Source organism: Jaculus jaculus, chromosome 1 (assembly GCF_020740685.1).
Source record: "Jaculus jaculus isolate mJacJac1 chromosome 1, mJacJac1.mat.Y.cur, whole genome shotgun sequence".
NCBI lineage: Eukaryota > Metazoa > Chordata > Mammalia > Rodentia > Dipodidae > Jaculus > Jaculus jaculus.
The window spans coordinates 209,912,460-209,936,892 of NC_059102.1; the positions used below are offsets into that span (position 1 = coordinate 209,912,460).

A 24,433-nucleotide genomic window follows, 5' to 3' on the forward strand; every position below is an offset into this window, starting at 1 on the left:
GATGGAATTTCCTTTTTATGTAGTGAGTTTTTTCTCTCTTACTGCTTTTAGCACTTTCTTTTTGTTTCATACTTAAGAATTTTAACTATGATGTGCCTTGGAGAGTTTCTTCTTTGGTCCTGTTTTTTGGGCTTCTTGTGTCTGGATGGCCTCTCTTTTATGTGATTGGGCAAATATTTTATAATTTTGTTGAATATGTTGCCTATGCGTCTGGCCTGGATTTATTCCCCTTCTGGTATACCCATAATCTGGTTGTTTTAGGGTATCCCACAGTTCTCTCATGTTCTGGTCACATGATTTTTTTTTTTTAGCAAAGTTTTTGGATTCCTGATCAATTTCTTCTGTCTTGTCTTCCAGGTTAGAGGTTCTCTCTTGTACCTGAGTGACTCTGTTAGTGAATGGTTCTACAGATGTTTTTCAAAGCTCTGTTTGATTTTTTTTGTTGCTGTTTAAAAAAATAAATTTATTTTTATTTGAGACAGAGAGAGAGAAGGGGGAGAGAGATAGACAGAAAGGTATTGAGCATGCCAGGGCTTCTAGCCACTGCAAATGAATTCCAGACATATGTGCCACCATGTGCATCTGGCTTACATGTGATCTGGAGAATTGAACCTGTGTCCTTAGGCTTTGCAGGCAAACACCTTAACAGCTAAGCCATCTCTCCAGCACTTGTTGTGTTATTTTGCATTGTGTCCATCTCTTTTGTAAAGTATGATTTCAGTTTGAGGTCTGATTTTCTTGATGCTTCTTAGAATTCATTCTTGCATTTGATCAAGTCTTCATTAAGCTTACTCAGCTGGTTATTGAGATCCTCTATTTGTTGATTCAACTTCAATTCATTTATCTCTCTTTTGAGGTTTCTCTGGTTTTCTTCAATTAACTTAAGTATCAAATGTTGTACCAAATGCTTAGTGCTCTAAGACACAATTCTTCTCAATTTCATCTATACAATTATTGCTTTTTTGATCATTTGCTTCCAGTTCAGCAGTTCTCTTGATTAGAGTCACATAACTCATTGTGCTTTCAATTTGAGACTGAATATCTGTTGTTTTATTTATTATTTCATTTGAGACTTCCATTGTGAGACATTGTGAGACTAAACACCCTTGGTGAAGATCACTTAATTTTTTGACTTTTTTTTTTTGTTTTTGCATTGTGGTCTACCTATCTCAGAGTAAAAGTCTTATTTTATTGAGGAAGAAACAAGTATTTGTCCCTATAGAATTTTCAGTGAGTGTTCTGATTTAAATTTATACTGGATTGCAGTAGGATTTGGTTATAATGGCAGATGTGCACATTGTGGAGATTACAAGTACGTCAAAGGTACCTGGGGAACTGGGAGGTAGGGAACTTGGAGCTCAGGCCTACTCACTCCACTTGTTTGTACTCTTTAGCACAGGGGACCCAGGGATTGGGGAACTAGGAACCAGAAAGCTGGGCTGCCAGGGGCAAGAGGCCAGCTTTCACAGTGGCCCTTCTGGCCTTTGGCTCAGGGAAATAGGGATTTGGGAACCCAGAGACTGGTCAATCAGGAAGCTTGAGCAAAAGGCCTGCTTCTTCAGCACACAATCAGGGTCCAGGCCACCCTAAGGTAGCAATATGAGAACTGGGACCAGGGAACTGGGAGGTGGGGAACAAACTGGGAGTTCTGGCTTACTCCCTCTATGCAGGCAGCCTCTGGAGCAGGGGATCCAAGAATCAAGAAACTAGTGTGACTTTATTATTAAACCAGTTTAATCATTCTTTTTTCCCCATTGTTTCCTTAAAAATATTGTCAGTTGATTATAAGCAAGGTATAGAATACAGTGGGAAATCAGATATCAAGTATCTCAGTATACTGTCATATAAATCAGTTTTTGGGAGTGTGTGTATGCATGTGGATGTGTGTGTGAAGTGTGCATGTATGTATGGGTGTACATGTGCTCTAGCACTAGTTTAGAGGTGAGAAGATAACCTTTGGGTATTTGTCTTCATATTCCACCTGATTTGAGACAGTGCCTCTCTTGTCTTCTGCTGTGAATGACAGACTAGCTGATCTATGAGCTTTGGGATTCTCCTGCCTCTGCCTCCAATTTCTGTAGGCAAGTTGGGATTCCAGGTAAGTGTGCTACATGACTTTGGTTTTATGTGGGTTCTGGGGCTCCAAATTCTTATTTTCAGGCCTACACTGAGACATCTTCCCAAACCCTAGTGGAAATCCTTTAGTAAGTATAAAGTAAATGGAAATTTAGCTGTTTGTCGACAATAGTTATTTAAGTATAGCAAAGTATACAATAAAAAAGCTTTTTATTTTTGTCAGCCTTGCTTATTTTAATATTAATGATAAAGGTAGTGAAAAAAATCAGACATGATGGGCGGCATGCCTGTAATCTTGTTCTTGGGAGGCTGAGGCAGGATAATTGTGAATTTGAGGCCCAGGCTACACAGTAAGTGAGGAAGAGAAAAAAAAAAAGAGGTAAATAATACTTCTAGATATTGACCCAAATTGATTCTGAAAATGTGTTTATTTATTTTTTTGTTCAAAATGTGTTTATTGAACTAAACAATGGGCATGGATTTTATTTATTTATTTATTTATTTATTTTCAATTGACTGTTTTATTACAATTCATTTTTAGAATGAAAACAAAAGCATGTTGGCATTAAAATGGCGCCTATCCATGGAGAAGAAATGCTGAATATTCTGTTAATGCTGGGGAAACTCTTCGAAGAAATTGAATTTGTCACAGTGGCACTTTTGCAAGGAGCATGCCAGCTTGCCTTTAAATATCATGCACTGTGCACATAAAAGAAACACCATTTACAGATGCATTCACTGATAATTAATTTTCTTATTCAAAAGAACCATACCCATTCTTCTCACAATCTGTTCTTTATAATTAAACCAAAAATAAGTTAAAATATCTTTTTGCCATGTGTGTGTGTGTATGTGTGTGCAAGTGTGTGTGTGGTGTAGAGGTGTGTGCGTGCATTGTCATATGTGTCTGTGCAGTGCAGAACATGATGTGAAATATCTTTTTTTTAAAATTTGATTTATTAGTTTTCTTTTCATCAAATACAGGCAGTTTGGTACCATTGTTTAGGCTCATCTATGATCTACCCCCTCCCATTAGACCCTCCTTGTTGATGTAAATGGGTCATGCATTGTGGAGTTAGTCCCCACTTATTGGTATGCTAAATGTCTCTGCAAATCATGACCCAACATGTGACTCTGACATTCTTTCCGCCCCCTCTTCCACAAAATTTCCCAGAGCCATGTTGTGTTCATTTTTGGTCTGCTTCAGTGCTGAGGTGTTGGGGGCCTCTGAGGCTCTGGCTCTCTGATTTGGTAGGAGTTGATTTTTCTCTGCGTTGTTCTCCTTCCCCTTTGTGCTGGTATCCAGTTCACAGGAAAACATCACCCTTGCTTGTTTCACCAATTGTCCTTAGTTTCAGTTGGGCCCCTTTTGAGGTATTTTGGGGCAGCTCTCTCCATAGGATCTGCATCTATCTGAAAAAGAGAAGCAGATTCTCCAACGGAGAGTAAGTTAGCACCCAGAAGATTGAAATAGCACTTACTTTTTTGATAGATTGATAGGTGTAGGCTCTCTTGTACACCATGATTGATGATAGCTTGATATTGGAGAGTGGGCTTGTGTTTGGGTATGGTTCGGACTTGTTTCCCAGCTCCAGCTATGGGTCTAGTACCACTGAGTGGATCAGTTAGCCAAATCAAGAGTAGTTGGTTCTTCACCATGGCTGCGTGCCAATATTGTACTTGTGTGGGCATCACGTCAGGTTATTTGTTGCTAATTAGATTAGACAATGAGTTGCTTGGACAGATATTGGTCGTTTCCCCCAGTAGCCCATGTAGCGTCCTCTGACACTAGACATGCTGACTATCTGGGGACTGACTCTCTCCTGGCTTCCAGCCATGCCGTTCGATTTTGCGTGTCAGCTGCATATGGAGTCTTCAGCAATAGGGTCTTACCACTGGCCTTTGGTGGGTCATCGAGTACTCTGACAGAAGTCTGTCATTGTTTTGGGAAACCTTGTAGGTTTCTCTGATCAAAAGCTCATTGTGGATGGTAGCCCCAAGCTGGAAGTGGGGGTTACAGGTCAGTGCCCACTAATAAATTGAGGAAAAAGATAACTAATATACAAGAGTTAGAGAGGAGAGAGATAGAGGGGAGAGGGGGAGAAGGAGGGAGGGAAGATGTAGAAGATTTAGGTTAGTCTTGATCCTACCCTCTCCAGTGTCTTGTGGTTCAGGTGTTTCCTGTAAAGGTCTAGTGAAGGTTCAGCCATTTGGTCTGACTTTTAGGAAGTAGAATTTTATGGTGCCAATGCCATTTGGGTCCAGATTACTGTTTTCCACCCTTTGATGCCTTCCCCGCCCTCCCTTCCATCCTTTATTTCTTTTTCTGTGTCTCTGTCATTTGCATACAGAAATGCTACTGATTTTTGTGCATTGATTTTGTATCCTGCTACTTTGCTATAGGAGTTAATCACCTTCAGGAGTTTTGGGATGGAGTGTCTCAAGTCTCTTACATATATAATCATGTCATCAGCGAATAGAGCTAACTTAACTTCTTCTTTCCAATTTGTACCCCTTTTATTTCCTTCTCCTGTCTTACTGCTTGGGCTAGGACTTCCATAACTATATTGAAAAGCAGAGGTGAGAGAGGATATCCCTGTCTTGTTCCTGATCTCAATGGGAATTCCTCCCGTCTCTCTCCATTAAGTATTATTTGGGCCTTTGGAGCTTTATATATTGCCTTTATTATGTTAAGATGTGGACCAGCCATGCCGATTCTCTCCAATGTTTTGATCATGAAGTGATGTTGTATCTTGTCAAAGGCCTTTTCTGCATCTATCGAAATGGTCATGTGGTTTTTATGTTTAAGCTTGTTTATGTGATGAATTACATTGACAGATTTTCGTATGTTGAACCACCCTTGTGTTCCTGGGATAAATCCCACTTGGTCAAGGTGGATAATGCTTTTGATGTGTTGTTGGATTTGGTTTACGAGTATTTTGTTGAGGATCTTTGCGTCTATGTTCATTAGGGAAATAGGCCGGTAGTTTTCTTTTCTTGTGGCATCTCTGCCTGGTTTTGGGATTAGGGTGATACTAGCTTCATAGAAGGAGTTGGCTAGCTCTCCCTGTTCTTCAATGGTGTGGCACAGTTTTAGAAAGATTGGTTTGAGTTCTTCCATGAAGGTTTGATAATATTCGGCTGGGAATCCATCTGGTCCTGGACTCTTCTTTTTTGGGAGGTTTTTTATTACTTTTTCAATCTCCATGAGTGTGATGGGTTCATTGAGGTGATTAACCTGCTCTGATTTTAGCTTTGGTAGATGATATGCATCTAGGAATTTATCCATCTCCTCCACATTTTCCAGCTTTGTGGAGTAGAGGTTTTTGAAATAAGTCCTGATGATTCTGCCGATTTCACTTATGTCTGTTGTGATCTCTCCTTTTTCATTTTGAATTTTGTTAATTTGGAGTCTCTCCTTTTTTTGCTTGATCAAATTGGCCAGAGGTTTGTCAATCTTGTTTATTTTTTCAAAGAACCAGCTCTTTGTTTTGTCAATTGCCTTAATTGTTTCCTTGGTTTCCAATTCATTAATTTCTGGTCTGATTTTAATTATTTCTTTCCTTCTGGAGCTCTTTGGGTTGGATTTTTCTTGTTTTTCCAATGCCTTTACGTGGATGGTTAGGCTATTGATTTGGGATCTTTCTGTCTTTTTAATGAAGGCATTGTGTGCTATGAGTTTTCCCCTGAGGACTGCCTTCATTGTGTCCCATAAGTTTTGGTATGATGTGTTCTCATTGTCATTCAATTCCAGGAATTTTGCAATTTCATTTTTTATTTCATCCACTACCCATTTATTGTTTAAGAGTGTGCTATTCAGTTTCCAGTTGCCGTTGGGGTTCTTGTTGGGTTTTTTGTTGTTGATTTCTAGGAATATAGCATTATGATCTGATATCATGCAGGGAATTATGTCAATTTTCCTAAATATGTGGAGGCAGTCTTTGTGACCCAGTATATGGTCTATTTTAGAGAATGTTCCATGGTCTGCTGAGAAGAATGTGTAGTCTGTGGATTTGGGATGGAAAGTTCTGTAGATGTCTGTTAGGTCTAAGTGCTCTATGGTTTTGATGAGTTCTCTTACTTCCCTGTTGAGCTTCTGTTTGGATGATCTGTCTACTACTGATAATGGTGTGTTAAAGTCCCCAGCTATGATGGTGTTGGTGGTTATTTCTGTTTTATTGTCAAGTAGGTTTTGTTTTATGAACTGTGGTGCCCCTGTGTTTGGTGCATACAGATTTAAGATTGTAATATCCTCTTGAAGGATAGTTACCTTTATAAGTAGGAAGTAACCTTCTTTGTCTGTTTTGATTGTTTTTGGTTTGAAGTCAACTTTATCTGATATGAATATAGCTACACCTGCTTGTTTCTTATTCCCATTTGCCTGGAATATTGTTTTCCACCCTTTCATCCTGAGGAGGTTTCTGTCTTTAGTGGTAAGGTGGGTTTCTTGAAGGCAGCAGATTGAGGGGTCTAATTTTCTGATCCACCCTGTTAGCCTGTGTCTCTTGATGGGTGAATTAAGGCCATTAAAGTTTAGGGTGATGACTGTGAGATTTGATTTGATTGCTGTCATGTTGTGGTGTTAGAAGTGTGTTGGCATTTCCATGGAATTTAATTTTTTTTTTTCTATCTACTCTGGGTTTGATTGCTGTGATCTGCTTCTTATAGGCATTTGTGTTTGGTTATTTGTTTCTTCTCTGTGGAGAATTTCCTGGAGTACTTTCTGCAGGTTTGGTTTTGTGTTCATATAATTGTAAAGCTGAGTTTTGTCATGGAAAGTTTTCCTTTCACCATCTATTATAAGGGAGACTTTTGCCGGGTAGAGTAGTTTGGGTTGGAAGCCATAGTTTCTTTAAGTTTGGAGATTTAATTCCAGGCCCTTCTAGCTTTCAGGGTTTCCATTGAGAGGTCTGAAGTAATTCTGATGGGGTTTCCTTTGAAAGTGTTGTGCTGTTTTTCCCTAGCTGCTTTTAGGATTTTCTCTTTGGTGTCAATGTTTAATGTCTTAATGATAATATGTCTTGGTGAGTTTCTCCTTGGGTCTAGTCTGTTAGGAGTTGTGTTTGCTTCTTGTATCCCGATTGGCCTTTCTTGTAAGAGACGGGGAAGTTTTCTTCAATTATTGTGTTAAATAAGTTCTCCATGCGTTGGGTCTGAAATTCTTCTCCTTCTGGTATTCCAGTGATTCTGATATTAGGACGTTTAAGTGTATCCCACAATTCTCTCATGTTCTGTTCACAGGAACTTTTGAATTTACTGAAATTTTTGGACTCTCGAACTGTTTCTTCCATCCTGTCTTCCAGATCAGAGTTTCTATCTTCCACTTCACTGACTCTATTCTTGAGGACTTGTTCAATTAAGTTTGCATTTTCTACTACTTTCCTATGTATCACTTCAATTGCTCTGTCCAGCTCCCTGTTCACCTCATTTTCTGATTTTCTTGATGATTCTTGGAAATCATCCTTGCATTTGTTTATGTTTTCATTTAGTGTGGCCAGCTGATTTTTAAGGTCCTCTTTTTTTTCACTCTCCCTCAACTCTCTTAGCTCTCTTTGAATTCCTTCCAGTGTCTTATCATATTGCTCTAGCTTAGTGATGGTAGCATCCACACGATTATCTGTCCTTTGTAGCTTTCCTGCCATTTCTAGCAGTATGTTGGTTAGGGTTGCATTGTTCATGGCTTCCACTTGATGTTCTGATCCTAAACACTCTTCTATGTTTTGGTTAGATGTAATCCTTGTTGGACTGGGTGATCTATCTGCATTTTCTTGCATTTTATTTTTCATGTCTTTTCTTTTGCGCTGTGTCTACCCATGTCAATGTATGGGCAGTTAGGTGGGTGGAGCAGCCTGGGATCTAGCTTAATGAGAAACCAAGGCAGCCTGGGGCAATTACAAATAGGCTTGGTTTTTGCTCTTTCTTTCCAAAGCCGCCTATCTATAGCCTGACAGAGGCGCCAAAGTTGCCTGAATTCTCACCCAGTAATGCACCAAAGCTGCCTGCCTTCTAGTTTGCAAGCAGACTGAGGCAGCAAGCCCTGAAGCTGCCCAAACTCTGGCTGGGAATACTGGGACCTGCAAACTGTCTGAGCTCTCCCGCCTCAGGGGAGTGGGGGATGGGTAGCGATGGACAGGTAGGGGATGGCGCCTGAGCTGGTGCTAGTGACTCAGTGTGGAGTTGTGTGGCCCTTGCTATGGGACTGGGCCCACTGCACGTGCAATTGTAGTGCAGGGGCAGCTGATGCAAGCACGGGATAAGGACACAGCAGAGGCTGGCCGGCAGGCAAGCGATGGGAGCACAGCACCAGGGGGTCTGGCAGTAGCTTAATCAAGGTGAGGCGGCCCCCGCAGGCATGGGAACAAAGCACAGCATGGCTGGCCAACAGGTACGATCAGAGCACAAAGGCGGAGATCCCTGCATGTCAGCACAGCCGGCTGGCAGGCATGCGATGGGCTGGAGGTCGCACAGCGCGGTGCGGGGTGCAGGGCACGGGGTGTGGGGCGCGGGGCACGGTGGCTGTATGTGTCGTGGTAGACTACCCATCGAGGGGGGATGCGTGCTTCCCTGTTTTTCTCTACTCTGTGCCCTGCCACTGGCAAGAAGACCCTGATAACCCTTAATTTCTTGCCTTTCTTTCCCCAGGGAGCATGGGGGTGTGGGGCAAGCAGGCGGTGCGGGGAGCGTTGGGGCTGCGGCGCGTGGGCCGGGGAGTGCCGGGGAGCTCTGGGTTGCGCCGGGGGGCACGGGGATGTGTGCTTCCCTGTTTTTCCCCACTCTGTGCCCTCCCACTGGGAAAAAGACCCTGTTAGCCCTTAATTTCTTGCCTTTTTCTCCCTGGGATCTGGAGTGCAGCTAGGCGGTCACCATCTTGGCCAGAAGTCTGGGCATGGATTTTAGAAGAACTTGTTTGGAGAGGTTTTTTTTGTTGCCTTAATTAAATTAATTACTTTATTTTAATTTTACTTATTTTTCATATATATAATGTATTTTGATCTTATTCTCCCCAATTATCATCTCTTATCCTTTTATCACCCTAATTATTTCCAATTATTTCTTGGCTTTTTAAATTAACCCACTGAGTGAAATTAGTCTTGCTTGCATGATCATGGGTTAAAGGTTATTTACAGTAGAATGAACAACTTACCAGTGGCAAGTACCACTGATGAGCCCGACACCTCTCACCCAGCAACCATTAGTTAGCCTTGGATTTCTGGGATCTCATGTATCCTCCCCCACCAATGGTGAAGTATTGATAGGCTCAGTCATATGCTGGGAACCACAAATGCTGTGAGTTCATGAATATAACAGCTATGTTGAATGTTATGACAGAATTTCACAGGCCCCTGTTTAGATAATTTTTAAAGTAAACATCACTTCAAAATTTCCTTATGATAGAAATATTTGTTCACTGTAGAAAAATTGGAGAACTCTAGAAACCATGAGGAAGGCAATTAAAGTCATGTACAATTCTGTCACTCATAGATAGCTATCATCATCACCATTTTGTTATAGACAATCTACCACTCCTAATGATTCTACTTGCAATCTTTTTGAACATCTGATGTTGTAAAGGTAATATGCATTGAGGAGAGCCTGTATCTAGAATTTTGATATTTTCCCAGGATAGCAATTTTCAGTATGATTCTCTCTTGCAGTGCTGGGCAGCAACAGAGAGCACCAGCTCCTAGGCTATCATATGATCATGAGGGTAAACAGTTGGTGTTCTACAGGGTACTGTGTTGCCAAGTAATGCAGTGTTCAGTAGGTTAGGTGTATTAAATATATTTAGATTTATGATATTCTAAGTTTACACTGGGTTTGTTGAGTTGTAATCTCATCATCATAAGTCAAAGTCACATCACTTTTCTTGTGTTTATGTAAGCACCAAAAAGGGCTAGAATAAACATTGTGGTCTAGGTATTTACCTATGTCTATGTATCTATCTACTACAATGAAAATTGAGATCACAGAGGTTTTATTGATTTATAAATTTTGTTTTATCTTTATTTATATTTATTTATTTATCTATTTTTAAATTTAATTTATTAGTTTTCAGCAAATCCAGGCAGTTTGGTACCATTGTTTAGGTTCATCCATGATCTACCCCCTCCCAATGGACCCTCCTTGTTGATGTAAATGGGTCGTGCATTGTGGAATTAGCCCACAGTTATTGGTACAATAAATGTCTCTGCATATCATGACCCAACATGTGACTCTGACATTCTTTCTGCCCCCTCTTCCACAAAATTTCCCTGAGCCATGTTGGGTTCATTTTTGGTCTGCTTCAGTGCTGAGGTGTTGGGGGCCTCTGAGGCTCTGGCTCTCTGATTTGGTAGGAGTTGATTTTTCTCTGTGTTGGTCTCCTTCCCCTTTGTGCTGGTATCCGGTTCATCAGGAAAACAGCACCCTTGCTTGTTTTGCCAATTTTCTTTAGTTTCAGTCGGGCCCCTTTTGAGGTATGTTGGGGCAGCTCTCTCCTTAGGATCTGCATCTATCTGAAAAAGAGAAGCAGATTCTCCAACGGAGAGTAAGTTAGCACCCGGAAAATTGAGATAACACTTACTTTTTTGATAGACAGTTTGATAGGTGTAGGCTCTCTTGTACACCATGATTGATGGTAGCAAGTGGGCTTATGTTTGGGTATGGTTCTGACTTGTTTCCCAATTCCAGCTATGGGACCCATACCACTGAGGGGATCAGTTAGCCAAATCAAGAGCAGTTGGTTCCCCACCATGGCTGTGTGCCACTATTGCACTTGTGGGGGAATCACATCAGGTTATTTGTTGCTAATTAGGTTAGACCATGAGTTGCTTGGACAGATATTGGTCATTTCCCCCAGTCGCCCATGTAGCACCTTTTGGCACTAGACACGCTGACTGTCTGGGGACTGACTCTCTCCTGGCTTCCAGCCATGCCATTCCATTTTACGTGTCAGCTGCGTATGGAGTCTTCAGCACTGGCCTTTGGTGGGTCATCAAGTATTCTGACAGAAGTCTGTCATTAAGTCCTGCATCTACTGCAAAGAAGATCCTGTGATCACAGAGAAATGGATAGTTGCAGGATCACAGCCAAATTACCCAAGACGCTCCATCCCAAAACTCCTGAAGGTGATTAACTCCTAATAGCCATTTATTGTTCACCTCTGTGTCTGACCTAATATCCTTGTGACTATCAGGGGTTCAGGTAAAACCTGAAATGTACTAACAGACCACCAGCTTCTACCTACCCCAAAGCTAAGAATGTCATCAGATAAAGTCATAAGCCTATAGCAGAGATTTTCCTGCTTCTCTATAACCTGCCTACCCAATGCTTTCAACAATGTATTTAAAATGTACTTTGTTTCATGATTATTTTGTTCTTTAACCATAAAACCTTCATGAAATTATTACACTAGAACATAGAATTTGGGGTGACCTGAATCTGTGTTTCTGGGCCATGATCACTCATATTTGAAGTGACAATTATGTGTTTTGTGTCATCACTTTGGTAAATGAAGTTTTTTAGAACATGAATTTTAATGGATTGCTGAATACCAAATTATATTAATATGTATAATTTAATCATTTACTTTTGAACCTTCAAGTTATTTTTAAATTCTAAAAATCACAAGTAGGTACTTTTTCAAATTAGGTATCAATGTATGTGAATCTTTGCATATGCCTTCGGTTAATTACAGGTTAAGCTCCTAGTAAAAAATTTCTGAACAGGGTGGAGAAATGGCTTAGTGGTTAATGCACTTGCCTGTGAAGCCTAAGGACCTAGGTTTGATTCTCTAGGTCCCACGTAAGCCAGATGCACATGGTGGCACATGCATCTGGAGTTCATTTGCAGTGGTTAGAGGCCATGGCATGCTCATTCTCACTCTCTCTCTCTTCCCCCTACCACTCATCTCTCTGTCATAAATAAATAAATAAATAAATAAATATCTTAAAAAGAAAGATTTCTCACTTAGCACTCTCCTCCGTGTGTGCAGCATCTTGTGATCCTCCTGAGCGAAATTCATCATGTCTATTCTCAAGATCCATGCCAGAGAGATCTTTGACTCTCATGGAAATCCCACTGTTGAGGTTGACCTCTGCACCTCAAAAGATCTCTTCTGAGCTGCTGTGACCAGCGGTGCCTCAACTGGTATCAATGAGGCCCTGGAGCTCCAAGACAATGACAAGATGTGCTACATGGGGAAGGGTGTCTCAAAGGCTGTTGAGCACATCAATAAAACTATTGCACCTGCCCTGATTAGCAAGAAACTGAGTGTTGTGGAATAGGAGAGGATTGACAAATTGATGATCGAGATGGATGGCACTGAAAATAAATCCAAGTTTGGTGCAAATGCCATCCTGGGTGTGTCCCTTGCTGTGTGCAAAGCTGGTGCTGTGGAGAAGGAGGTCCCCCTGTACTGCCACGTTGCTGACTTGGCTGGCAACCCTGAGGTCACCCTGCCAGTCCCGACTTTCAATGTGATCAATGGGGTTTCTCATGCCGGGAACAAGCTGGCCATGCAGGAGTTCATGATCCTCCCCGTGGGTGCATCCAACTTCCAGGAGGTGCATTGGAGCAGAGGTTTACCACAACCTGAAGAAAGTCATCAAGGAGAAATATGGGAAAGACACCACCAATGTGGGTGACAAGGGCGGGTTTGCACCTAACATCCTGGAGAACAAAGAAGCCCTGGAGCTGCTGAGGAATGCAATTGGGAAGGCTGGATACACTGACAAAGTGGTCATTGGCATGGATGTGGCTGCCTCTGAGTTCTTCAGGTCCGGCAAGTACGACCTGGAATTCAAGTCTCCTGACGATGCCAACAGGTACATCTCGCCTGACCAGCTGGCTGACCTGTACAAGTCCTTCATCAAAGACTACCCAGTGGTGTCCATTGAAGACCCCTTTGACCAGGATTACTGTGAAGCTTGGCAGAAGTTTACAGCTAGTGCAGGTATCCAGGTAGTGGGGGGTGATCTCACAGTGATCAAACCAAAATGAATTGCTAAGGCTGTTGGTGAGAAGTCTTGCAACTGCCTCCTGCTCAAAGGGAACCAGATTGGCTCTGTGATAGAGTCTCTGCAGGCGTGCAAACTGGCACAGTCCAATGGTTGGGGTGTCATGGTGTCCCACCGCTCTGGGGAAAGTGAGGATACCTTCATTGATGACCTGTTCGTGGGCCTCTGCACTGGGCAGATCAAGACTGGTGCATCTTGCCGATATGAGTGCCTGGCCAAGTACAACTAGCTGCTCAGGATTGAGGAGGAACTGGACAGCAAAGCTAAGTTTGCTGGCAGGGCTTTCAGAAACCCCCTGGCCAAGTAAGCAGAGGACAGATGAGCCCTGGAGCCCTCAGTCAACACCAGCTGCTTAGACCCTGCCCTTGATGTCAGCAACCCGCCTCCAGGCCCATTCATGGTGTGCTGGGCTTCTGTAGTTAGCACCTGCCACTGCTTCCTTAGAGCGCAGAAGTTGCCCCTGACCACAAGGGAGCCCTGTCAGATACCCCAGCTCTGTAATCATGTGATTGGTCCAAGTCATTGTTGTCACCTTTCTTCCCACCCACTGTCTGGAGCCCTCATGCCTCCAGTGTAATCTCCAGGGTGGTCACAGGCAAGATCCCTGGTGGTTTTATGTACAAAATAAAAGCCTCAGTGATCCCCTGCTAAATAAAAAAAATAAAAAGATTTCTGGAGTTATTGAGTGAGCCAAAGAGGTGATTATTCTTGCAGGGTCCTAATTTCTCTCCACTGTTTTAAAATTACCAATATATGAGAAAAATTGCATCTTACATTTCTTTAAATTTGATATCAAACCTAAAAATATTATTTTGGGGGGAAGTTTTGTACAGAAACTGTATTCATAGCAAGGAAATATGTCTATGTTGGTTTAACTATAAAATGTCCCCCATAGATTCAAGTGTTTGAATACTTAATCCCCAGCTAATGGTGCTGTTCTGTTCTGGAATGTTGTGGAAACTTTTAAGAGGTAGAGTCTTGCTGGATGAAGTGTGTCACTGGGAGGGGCTTAGAGGTGTCACAGTGAGGCCCCACATGCTATTCTTTCTCTCTGCTTCCCTGCTAAGGTGACACAGGCTTCTTGGTCCTGCTGTGCTTCCCCCACCATGATGGACCCACCCTCTGGAGCTGTAAACTGATTAAACCCTTTTCTTTCCATAAGCTGCTTCTGGCTGGGTATTTTGTCCCAGCAATGAGAAAATAACCAATACAACTCAATATTGTATTCTAAGTGTATCTATATAATATAAAGGTTGACATTTTAATCTAGAAAAAATGGTAAGTTTACATACATGTTATTCACTTTACTAGTTGCAGCTATAGTTACACAACCTTGTCACTGATTCATGAAGATGACTTTGAGAGTTTTAAAAATATGTAGTCTGGCTGGAGAGATGGCTTAGCAGTTAAGCACTTGCCTATGAAGCCTAAGGACCCCTGTTTGAGGCTCGATTCCCCAGGACCCACGTTACCCAGATGCACAAGGGGCGCAGCATCTGGAGTTCCTTTGCAGTGGCTGGAAGCCCTGGCGCGCCCTCTCTCTCTCTCTCTCTCTCTCCCCCTCTTTCTCTGTCTGTCACTCTCAAATAAATAAATAAAAATAAACCCAAAAAATTATGTAGGCTAATCTTCCACCAAAATACAAAATCACTGTTGGATAATTGTTACAGAAGGGATGCACCTTCTGTTTAAACTCCTCCAGGAACTCTGCATGCACAACTGTACCAGGTAAACTTAATCTTCACTTTGTAAATGAGGCTGAAGCAACTCCCCTACCTTGGGGTCTTTGAGGGTAATTCAGATTGAATTCACAGCAGATTTATGGGATTATTGGCTTTCATTTCCTGTAGTCTGTGTGTGGCACACATTATCTTCACTCTGCTTTATTTATTTATTTATTTACAGGGAGGAGGGAGAGGGAGAGAGTGAATTGGCATGCCAAGGCCTTAGCCACTGCAATTGAACTCAAGATGTTTGAGCCACCTAGTGGGCGTATGTGACCTTGGGCTTGATTGACTTTCATGCATCTGGCTTACGTGGGATTTGGAGAGTTGAACGTGGGTCCTTAGGCTTCACAGGTAATCACCTTCACCACTAAGCAACCTCTCTGGCCCTATATTCTGCATTTAAAATTTTTTCAGTTAGGAACTAGACATAGTAGTAGCATATGCCTATAACCCCAGCACTTTGCGAGGCTGAGGTAGGAGGATTATTGTGAATTTGAGGTCAGCCTGAGGTACAGAACAACCCTACCTCAAAATACTTTTTTATTTTTTTTTATTTAGAAACCATCCTAAAAGAACCTAGAAAAATATTGGTTGTTGATATGTCAGTTTTAAACTAATCATTTTCAGGGTGTGTGTGTGTGTGTGTGTGTGTGTGTGTGTGTGTGTAGGACAGGGACTGATGTTGGGTGTCATCTTTCATAACTCTCCACCTTATCTATTGAGTTATGGTTCTCCACTTGCCTGTAGGAATTTTTTATTCAGCCTGTTTAGGTAGACAACTCATCTACCCTGTCTCTGCCTCTTGAGTGCTGCAATTACAAGCAGGACACCAAGCTCTCTTGGCTTCTATATGGGTGCTGTGGACCTGGGCTCAGGTCCTCATGCCTGTGCTTTATCAACTGAGTCATTTCATCACTAATCATGGTTTTCTACATGATTACATTAGATTGATGGTACTGGTGCTATGTAAAATAAGGGATTTGCTTTACAGGGAATGTCTCTTGAACCATAGGTCTTCCCTGTAATACAGTCATGCAGTATGGACACTGGGCACTGTGCAAAGTCTCCTGGTATGTAGAAGTTTCAGAAGATAAACCATATAAGACCCAGAGTATTCTATGGTTGGGAGAAAATGGCTTCCTATTTATTATTTAGTATCATAATATTCATTACTTATTTTTCTTATTGCTGTGGCCAAAAAGTTAAAAAGAATATCTTAAGAAAGAATGTGTTTATTTTGTGTTATACTTTCAAGGGATTCAGTTCCATCATGGTGGGGAATGCATGGTAGCAAATACATGGTAGCAGGAGTGTGACACAACTCACCACATTGCATCTGGAGCCAGGAAGCAGAGAACAAACAGGAAATAGGGTCTCCACCTACTAAAGATTCTGTAGCCTTTCAAAACAGTGTCTCAAGCTGGGGGCCAAGTATTCAATTTCACAGCCTATGTGTGACATTTCATATTCAAGCCACAATACCATAGTAATAATATTTTGTGCTTATAAATTTTTGTTTATTACATAAATATTATCTTCTTTGAATTAATTCTGAGTGATATAGAAAGATTTCTTTTTAGTGCCCTCTCCTCTCCTTTCCTATTTGAAACAAGATCTTCCCATATAGACCGGGTTGCCTCAGTCTCCCTAGTGCTGGCATTACATGCACCAGCACACAAATAAATTTGTCTGTATATCATCTATCTATCCTATCCTATCTATCTATCTATCTATCTATCTATCTATCTATCTATCTATCTATCTATCATCATCATCTATCTAAAATTGTGTTGCTGAGGTTTGTACTAGGACCTGGTTTGAGCTGGGTAAGTGTTCTACCATTAAGATACACCCTATCCTTTTATCTACTGAATTTGAAAGATAAAGAGGTCAAATGTCTTGACAAAAGCCAAACAGTTATTCAATTAGAACTGTGTGAGTACTTTGGATTATACATGTTTTCTTTTACCTCTTAATCTGATATAGTCTGCCACAGGGTCCATTGTTTCTGAATGTGCATACTGATTTTTACATATTATGAGCTAGACACTTAAGTCTTACAAATCATGATTTCTCTTTTCTAAGGACTAGGTTATAATAGACAAATCTAAAGCAAGATCTGACTCAGGTGGAGTACTGTTTTAAAAATAGAAACCAACATTTGCATACCAGGTACTCATGATCAAGATTTTTTTCTTCATGTTTGCATTTATTTCATCAAAAGGAGAGAATCCTTTTTTGTTGAATTTGATTGCCTATCACACTCAGATGGACCCTCAAACTCTAGAAGTTGCTTATTGACAAATGGTAACTATATGCTAATTCTAGGTACCTTCTCAGTTGATGAAGAAAGAATAGGTCAGGTTTAAAGAAGACCCCCTTTGCATTTGATTTGTACTTATTTATAACTACCTTGTGTGTGACTATAAATGCTGATATCTCAAGGGTGGAAGAAAGAATATAGAACATCTGAGCCTGGCATGACCTTTAGCTGTGTGAATGAGAAGAGCTCGAGTGAAGATAAAGGTCACACTGGAAGTGAAGTATCCAAACTTTCATTAGTCCATGAATCAGAACTCCATTTCCACCTTACTCTTCATGCTGGCACCCAGGGGTGTAGTGAAACTGACTTCTAATCACAACAACATAATGAAATATAATCTAAGGAGGAATAGGTTTATAGGTTAGCTTTCAAAACACACAGGTACTTTGTTATTTTAAGAACAAATCTCCAACTGACAAGTTTCCTTTGTAGTTGAATATGATCTATAAAAGATATATATATATTTTCACAAAGCTTCAAGCAGTCCATAGTAAGACCCTTAAAGGTCATATAAATAGAATGGAATGGGGGCTCAGTAGAATGTTTCACTGTGGGGTAGAGCTAATATTCAGGCACCAATATATGTTCCTTTCTATGTGGATGAACTAATTCAACTCTGCTTATTCATATAATTAGTAAATATTGAGTGTCAAATGTTAGATCTTGCATCATACTTATTCCTTTAATAATGCAAGTAGAAAAGAATAAGTAGGGAAGTGAAAGAGTAGTTGTGAACAGAAAAGGAAATCCATCACATGATTGCATTTGGACAATGCATGTTATCAAGCTTACTGTCTCTCAGAAAAAAAAAATTCAGTTACTTTTATTTTTGAGATTTAATTAAATTTCAATAATTATAATGACATTAGAGATTCAGATTCTATGTTTTTCAGTCCTTTTCCACACCTATTAGCCTCTAAAACTGGGGAACTATTAGCAGTGTTAGTTACTATGTCAGTGGAAACTAATTAAGCAACACTATAAGATATACAGCTCTGACAGAGTGTGAAAGTGCATTAAGTGTAGGCAACTTCTATCCTGACAATAGCATATTTTTCACATCTGCAAATTTATCCCATGTCTTGTAGTTTGTGTCTAAACCTTTGTCATATTCAGAGTCTAAGGTTTCTCTAGAATAGTTTTCTAGTACCTGCCATGATGCATCATGACACATGTCTTTCCACAAGTCATGCTCCTGTCTGGCCTTCTCCTTAGCTCCAGCAGAGTAGCTAGCTGTATGGGACACATTGAAAACTGCCTTTTCTAAATTTGTTGTTCCATTTACTTCTTTCGTGATTTCATAAATCTTTGAAAAATAAGTAACCTGACACTTTTGATCGTTGGTATTTTGGAGCCTGAGTTATGGTCCATCACAGGTTCACAATAACCTATCATGTCCCTGACAATTCTGTCATCTATTACAAGACTTGGCTTTGTTCAGAAATATAGGGGCAATGATAAATTATGTTACATTACCTTGCATATGGAAATTTGCTTTTTAATTTTTATTTCTTTCATGCTAAAATATGAAACAATGTGATATTAGAATCAAGGAAATGGAGTGATTAAAACAGAGGTGACCAGATAGCTTCCTAGTGAGATGACCAGCTGGGAACAGGGCTGATAAGTAGATTTATTCATGCATGATGTCTGACAATCTTGCTCTGTTTGAAGGGGTATTTATGCTTGTGGTTGACTTCTTTTTTACTTGTACTGATAACTTATATTTTATATTTTATTTTTTAGCATTTTACTGAGAATTTTAATATGTGAACATATATAATTTGAATCATTTTCCCTTCCTATTACTCTCTTTTATTCTCCTTCCCCATAAATCTTCCACTGAGCACCCTCCTCTTTATTTTTAATTTTTTTTGTTTATTTTTATCTATTTATTTGACAGCAACAGACACAGAGAAAAAGGCAGATATATATATAGAGAGAATGGGCACGCCAGGGCCTCCAGCCACTGCAGACTAACTCCAGACGCATGTGCCCCATTGTGCATCTGGCTAACGTGGGTCCTGGGGAATCAAGCCTCAAACCAGGGTCCTTAAGCTTCACAGGCAAGTGCTTAACTGTTAAGCCATCTCTCCAGCCCAGCACCCTCCTCCTTTTTAAAAGTAGTCCTTCTTCTGCTTCAATGTCTCGTTCTTTTTTAATAAAATATTTTATTTTTATTTATTTATTTGACAGAGGGGGAAGAGAGAGAAAGAGAGAGAGAGAGAGAGAGAGAGAGAGAGAGAGAGAGAGAGAAAGAGAAAATGAAAGAGAAAGAGAATATGAGAATGGACATGCCAGGGCCTTCAGCCACTGCAAATGAACTCCAGATGCGTGCATCCCCTTGTGCATCTGGCTAATGTGGGTTCTGGGGAATCAAACCTGGGTGATCCTTTGGCCTTGCAGGCAAACACCTTAACTGCCAAGCCATCTCATTTTTGTGTCTTCCCCAACCTCTATGCTAGAATAATGGACTCAGAACTGTGCAAATCTTGCAACCACTGTGAGGTTACAAGGGCACTGGTTAGTACATGTTCAGCAGACAGTGTCCCAGAATACTTCTTCCACCCTGTGGCTTTCATCTTTTATTTTTATTCATTTATTTTTTTGGTTAGAAGGCAGCTGGGTTACCTCATAACTTTTTGCCATTAATGAACATGATGCCTGGGTGGTTGACTGTGCAAGTTGCAGGATCTAGCGCTGGTTGAGACTGTTGAGAGCTTTTCAGCCCAGCAGGCTTCTTAGCACTTTCCTGCATATGGTGTCTAGCCTGCAGGGAGATGGCCTCCAGCTCAGTTCCAGTTTTATTTCTCAGTGTCTTTGAACCACAACATGTACTGTCTTCAGCAATGAGGTCTTCCCATGTAATTCTGGTATGTGACCAAAGGCATTGACAATATATTGTATTGTCTTGGGGTCCTCCTGGGCCTCCCTGGCCATCAACTCACTGAGAGGTAGGGGTGACCACCTGCAACAACCTATACCTCTCTCCACCCCAGCAGGGACTTCTGCCCAAACCTTGTATCTTTTATTATATTTTAAAATAACTAAAAAACCCCCCCATGTTTCCATTAATAATGGAGTGACCCCTGGTGAGGGTGTACACTGTTACAGGCATGGGATGACTGTTTTGATATATCCCATCTCAAGTTCAAAGATTTAAACCAAAAAAACTAAACTAAATTTTATCAGTTTACAAAATTATAGATCTAAATTTTGATGATTAAGAATCACATTTTTATGGAAATTATTATTTTCTATTGTCAGTATTTTTAAAGGTTGGCAATCAAACCAAACCACGGCACATCTTTTCTTACAAGAAAAAAAAATTAAAAGCTGGGTGTGGTAGTGCATGCCTTTAATCCCAGCACTTGGGAGGCAGAGGTAGGAGGGTTTGCTGTGAGTTTGAGGCCACCCTGAAACTCCATAGTGAATTCCAAGTCAGCCTGGGCTAGAGTGAAAAACTTCCTTGAAAAACCAAAATAAATAAAAATAAAAACCCCATCACAATAAGATGTTTAAAAATATAGTATGTGGGCTGGAGAGATGGCTTAGTGGTTAAGCGCTTGCCTGTGAAGCCTAAGGACCCCGGTTCGAGGCTCGGTTCCCCAGGTCCCATGTTAGCCAGATGCACAAGGGGGCGCAGGCATCTGGAGTTCGTATGCAGAGGCTGGAAGCCCTGGCGTGCCCATTCTCTCTCTCCCTCTATCTGTCTTTCTCTCTGTGTCTGTCACTCTCAAATAAATAAATAAAACTTTAAAAAAATATAGTATGTATTAAACAAAAAGTATGCTTATTTTTTATAGGTAGTGAAATACTTCAAATATACCCAAAGAAAAAGAAAGAGAACAAATGGTTTTATTTCTGGTGATGAACACAGTGAATGCGTAGCTGGTTCTCTAGCTATGGCTCGCAGTGCCTAGGGAGGGCTTATGCATAAATACAGTTCTTATGGTGTCTGTTCTGAGTGGTAGAAAGTTAACAAGTATAAGAGTTAGGAATACAGATCCATTAGCAGAGTGTCTGCCTGGCATACAGGAGACTTTGGGTCGTACATGTCTATAATCCCAGCACCCGAGGGTAGAGGCAGGAAAAGCTCATCTTTAACCACATAGACTTCAAGGCCAGTCTGGGTTCCATGAGACTGTGCCTCAAAAAAAGCGGGAGAGGGCTGGAGAGATGGCTCAGAGGTTAAAGTACTTGTTTGTAAAGCCTGAAGTCTTGGGTTTGTTTCTCCAATGCCTAAATAAAGACAGATGCACCAAGTGGCACATGCATCTGGAGTTTGTCTGCAGTGGCAAGAGGCTCTGGTGCTCTCTCTCTCTGTCTTCCTCTCTAAAATAAATAAGTAAAAATTAGAAAACTTACAAGAGTAGTGTAATGAATCTTTTTCTCATTCTTTCACAAGCTTATCCTAGATCTAATGCCTCATCATGTCTGAATGCTCTATAGTATATTTTCTGCACATGCATACTTTCCTTTATGTATTCAATGTCACTGTCAAAATATTAGAAAATCAGCAATGACGCACTATTTCCATCTAATTTCACACTTATCAATCATTCCCATAATAGTCTTCTTTCTCACAGAAGGACAAAGTTCAGCATCTATTGTTACATTTGGTTGTCATGCCGTTTCTTTTCCTTCCGTCTGGTAAAGGTCTTACCTTGACCTTTTGCTTCATGAGGCCTTTGAAGAGCAAAAATAGTTACTTTGTGGAATGTCCATGAGTTTGGGTTTGCCTGATATTTCCTTATGATCACAACCAAGACATGCATAATTCCCAGAAACATCACACGTGTGACAGTGTGTTTACCCTTGTATTCTATCAGGTAGTGCACAGTTTCATCCCACAATTTCTGTTGTCTACTTCACTTATCTAAGCACTTTCGCTTGTATCTACCAGTTTTCAGTAAAGTTGTCTAGTTTTTCTTTATAATTAACAAGCACTTTATGGAGAGATATTTAATACTACAGATCCTAATCAAACTTCAATAAACATGTATTTATAGCACTATAAATTTATGTTTTCTATTTTATTCAATAGAATCTATTACTATTATTTACAATATTTTTTTCTCAATTTTTTATTAATATTTTCCATGATTATAAAAAATATCCCATGGTAATACCTTCCCTCCCCCCTATTTACAATATTTTTGTATACTGCTTTTTTTCTTTTTGGTGGTTGAACTTAGAGCCTTGCACATGCTAAGCAAGTTTCTACCCCTAAGCTGTAACCCACAGCCCTATATTTGAAGTTGATTTTTCCCCTCATTTTTTTGAGCCTTTAGGTTCATTTTGAGCCTCCCCCACTTTGGTGTGCTGGGCATGTTGACCCTCTTGGGCCCTCAGAGTGATATTATCCTACAGACAGTATTCTGATAGCTTTATGTCCTCAGTCTCTAAATCGCCAGGGTTATTATTTCAATTTCACAGAGGGAGGAATTGAAGCACAGGGATGAAGTAACTTGCTGGGGTTGTACAGCTGCTGAGGTAGAGCAGAAGAATAACATTCTGATGTTGCAGGCTGTGAGATAGCACACTCTGCTACACAGATAAAGAAAAGCTGCAAGGAGGACAGAACATTGCCCTCTCAAAATACCATTCACTGCTAAAATATAGTCTGTTTGGGGCATATGATAGGTGTATAGCAGGAGTTTTTGATAAATAAATGAAAATCTTTCTTGTGTCAATCTTTGTGAAACCCAAGTTTTACATTACACTTTTTATTTGCCTGTTGCTTTCAGGTTTTTCAAAAATGAAGGTGTTCTTTTGAGTATTTTTATGTTTGCATTATATAGATCTTTCACTTCCTTGGTTAACATTATTCCAAGGTATATATTTTTTTGTTGTTGCTATTTAAAATGGGACCATGTCCCTTATTTCTTTCTCTGAATCTTTGTCATTTGCATGTAGAAAGGCTGCTGATTTTTGTGCATTGATTTTGTATCCTGCTACTTTGCTAAGGGAGTTAATCACCTTCAAGAGTTTTGAGATGGAGTCTCTTGGGTCTCTTATGTATAGACTCATGTCCTTTGTGAATAGCACTAACTTGGCTTCTTCCTTTCAAATTGTATCCCCTTTATTTCTTTCTCCTGTCTTATTGCTTGAGCTAGGACTTCCAGTATATATTGAAGAGCAGAGGTAAGAGTGGACACCCCTGTCTTGTTTCTGATCTCAATGGGAATTCTTCTGGTCTCTCTCCATTAAGTATTATTTGGGCTTTAGGAGCTTTGTATATAGCCTTTATTGTGTTAAGATATGAACCAACCATGCCAACTTTACTCTTCATTGGAGAATCTGTTTCTCTTTTTCAGATAGATGCAGATCCTAAGGAGAGAACCACCCATCATACATCAAAAGGGCCCCAGCTGAAATTAAGAATAATTGGTGAGGGCTGGAGAGATTGCTTAGCGGTTAAGCACTTGCCTGTGAAGCCTAAGGATCCTGGTTCGAGGCTCAGTTCCCCAGGTCCCACGTTAGCCAGATGCACAAGGGGGCGCATGCGTCTGGAGTTCGTTTGCAGAGGCTGGAAGCCCTGGTGCACCCATTCTCTCTCTCTCCCTCTATCTGTCTTTCTCTCTGTGTCTGTCGCTCTCAAATAAATAAATAAATAAATTAAAAAAAAAAGAATAATTGGTGAAACAAGCAAGGGTGCTGTTTTCTTGATGAATCTGGTACCAGCACAAGGGTGAAGGAGATTGACACAGAGAACAATCAACTCCTACTAAAGCAGATATCCAGAGACACAGAGGCTCTCAAGACCTCATCACTGAAACAGACCTAAAATGAACCCAACATGGCTCAGAGAAATTTGCAGAAGAGGGGGCACAAAGAATGTCAGAGCCACAAGTTGGGTCATGATACACAGAGACATTTCCTCCTACCCATAACTTGGGGCTAACTCCACAATGTATGACCCATTTACCTCAACTAGGAGGGATCTTGGGGGGTAGGGCATCGAGGAGTCTAACAATGGTACCAACTTGACTGTATTCACTGAGTACAAAAGTAATTAATAAAAAAAATCACGGCATCTTATATAAAAAAAAATGAAGGTGCTCTTTGGATAGTATGGTGCAGTTCCCCATATAAGAATTTGAGAAACATCAGAATATGTCTGGTTTCATTTTTGAAACATTGTACCACATCTTTTGCTCCTTTGCCATAGAGCTTTTTGTTGACATATTTGATCAGATTGATTATTTATAACAGCCCTTCTTCTCTTAACTTATTGTACACAAGACAGCCCTCCACTTTAGTGTAGAGGGTTGTGTTTGGTGACAGCCAGTGCTGCAAAAGTCTGC

General features: G+C 40.6%; 1 pseudogene; it reads left to right on the forward strand.

Annotated features, from left to right (window-relative positions):
• The first annotated feature begins 12,036 nt into the window (after nucleotides 1-12,036).
• Nucleotides 12,037-13,461, forward strand: LOC101593834 (annotated as a pseudogene).
• Nucleotides 13,462-24,433: the final 10,972 nt, after the last annotated feature.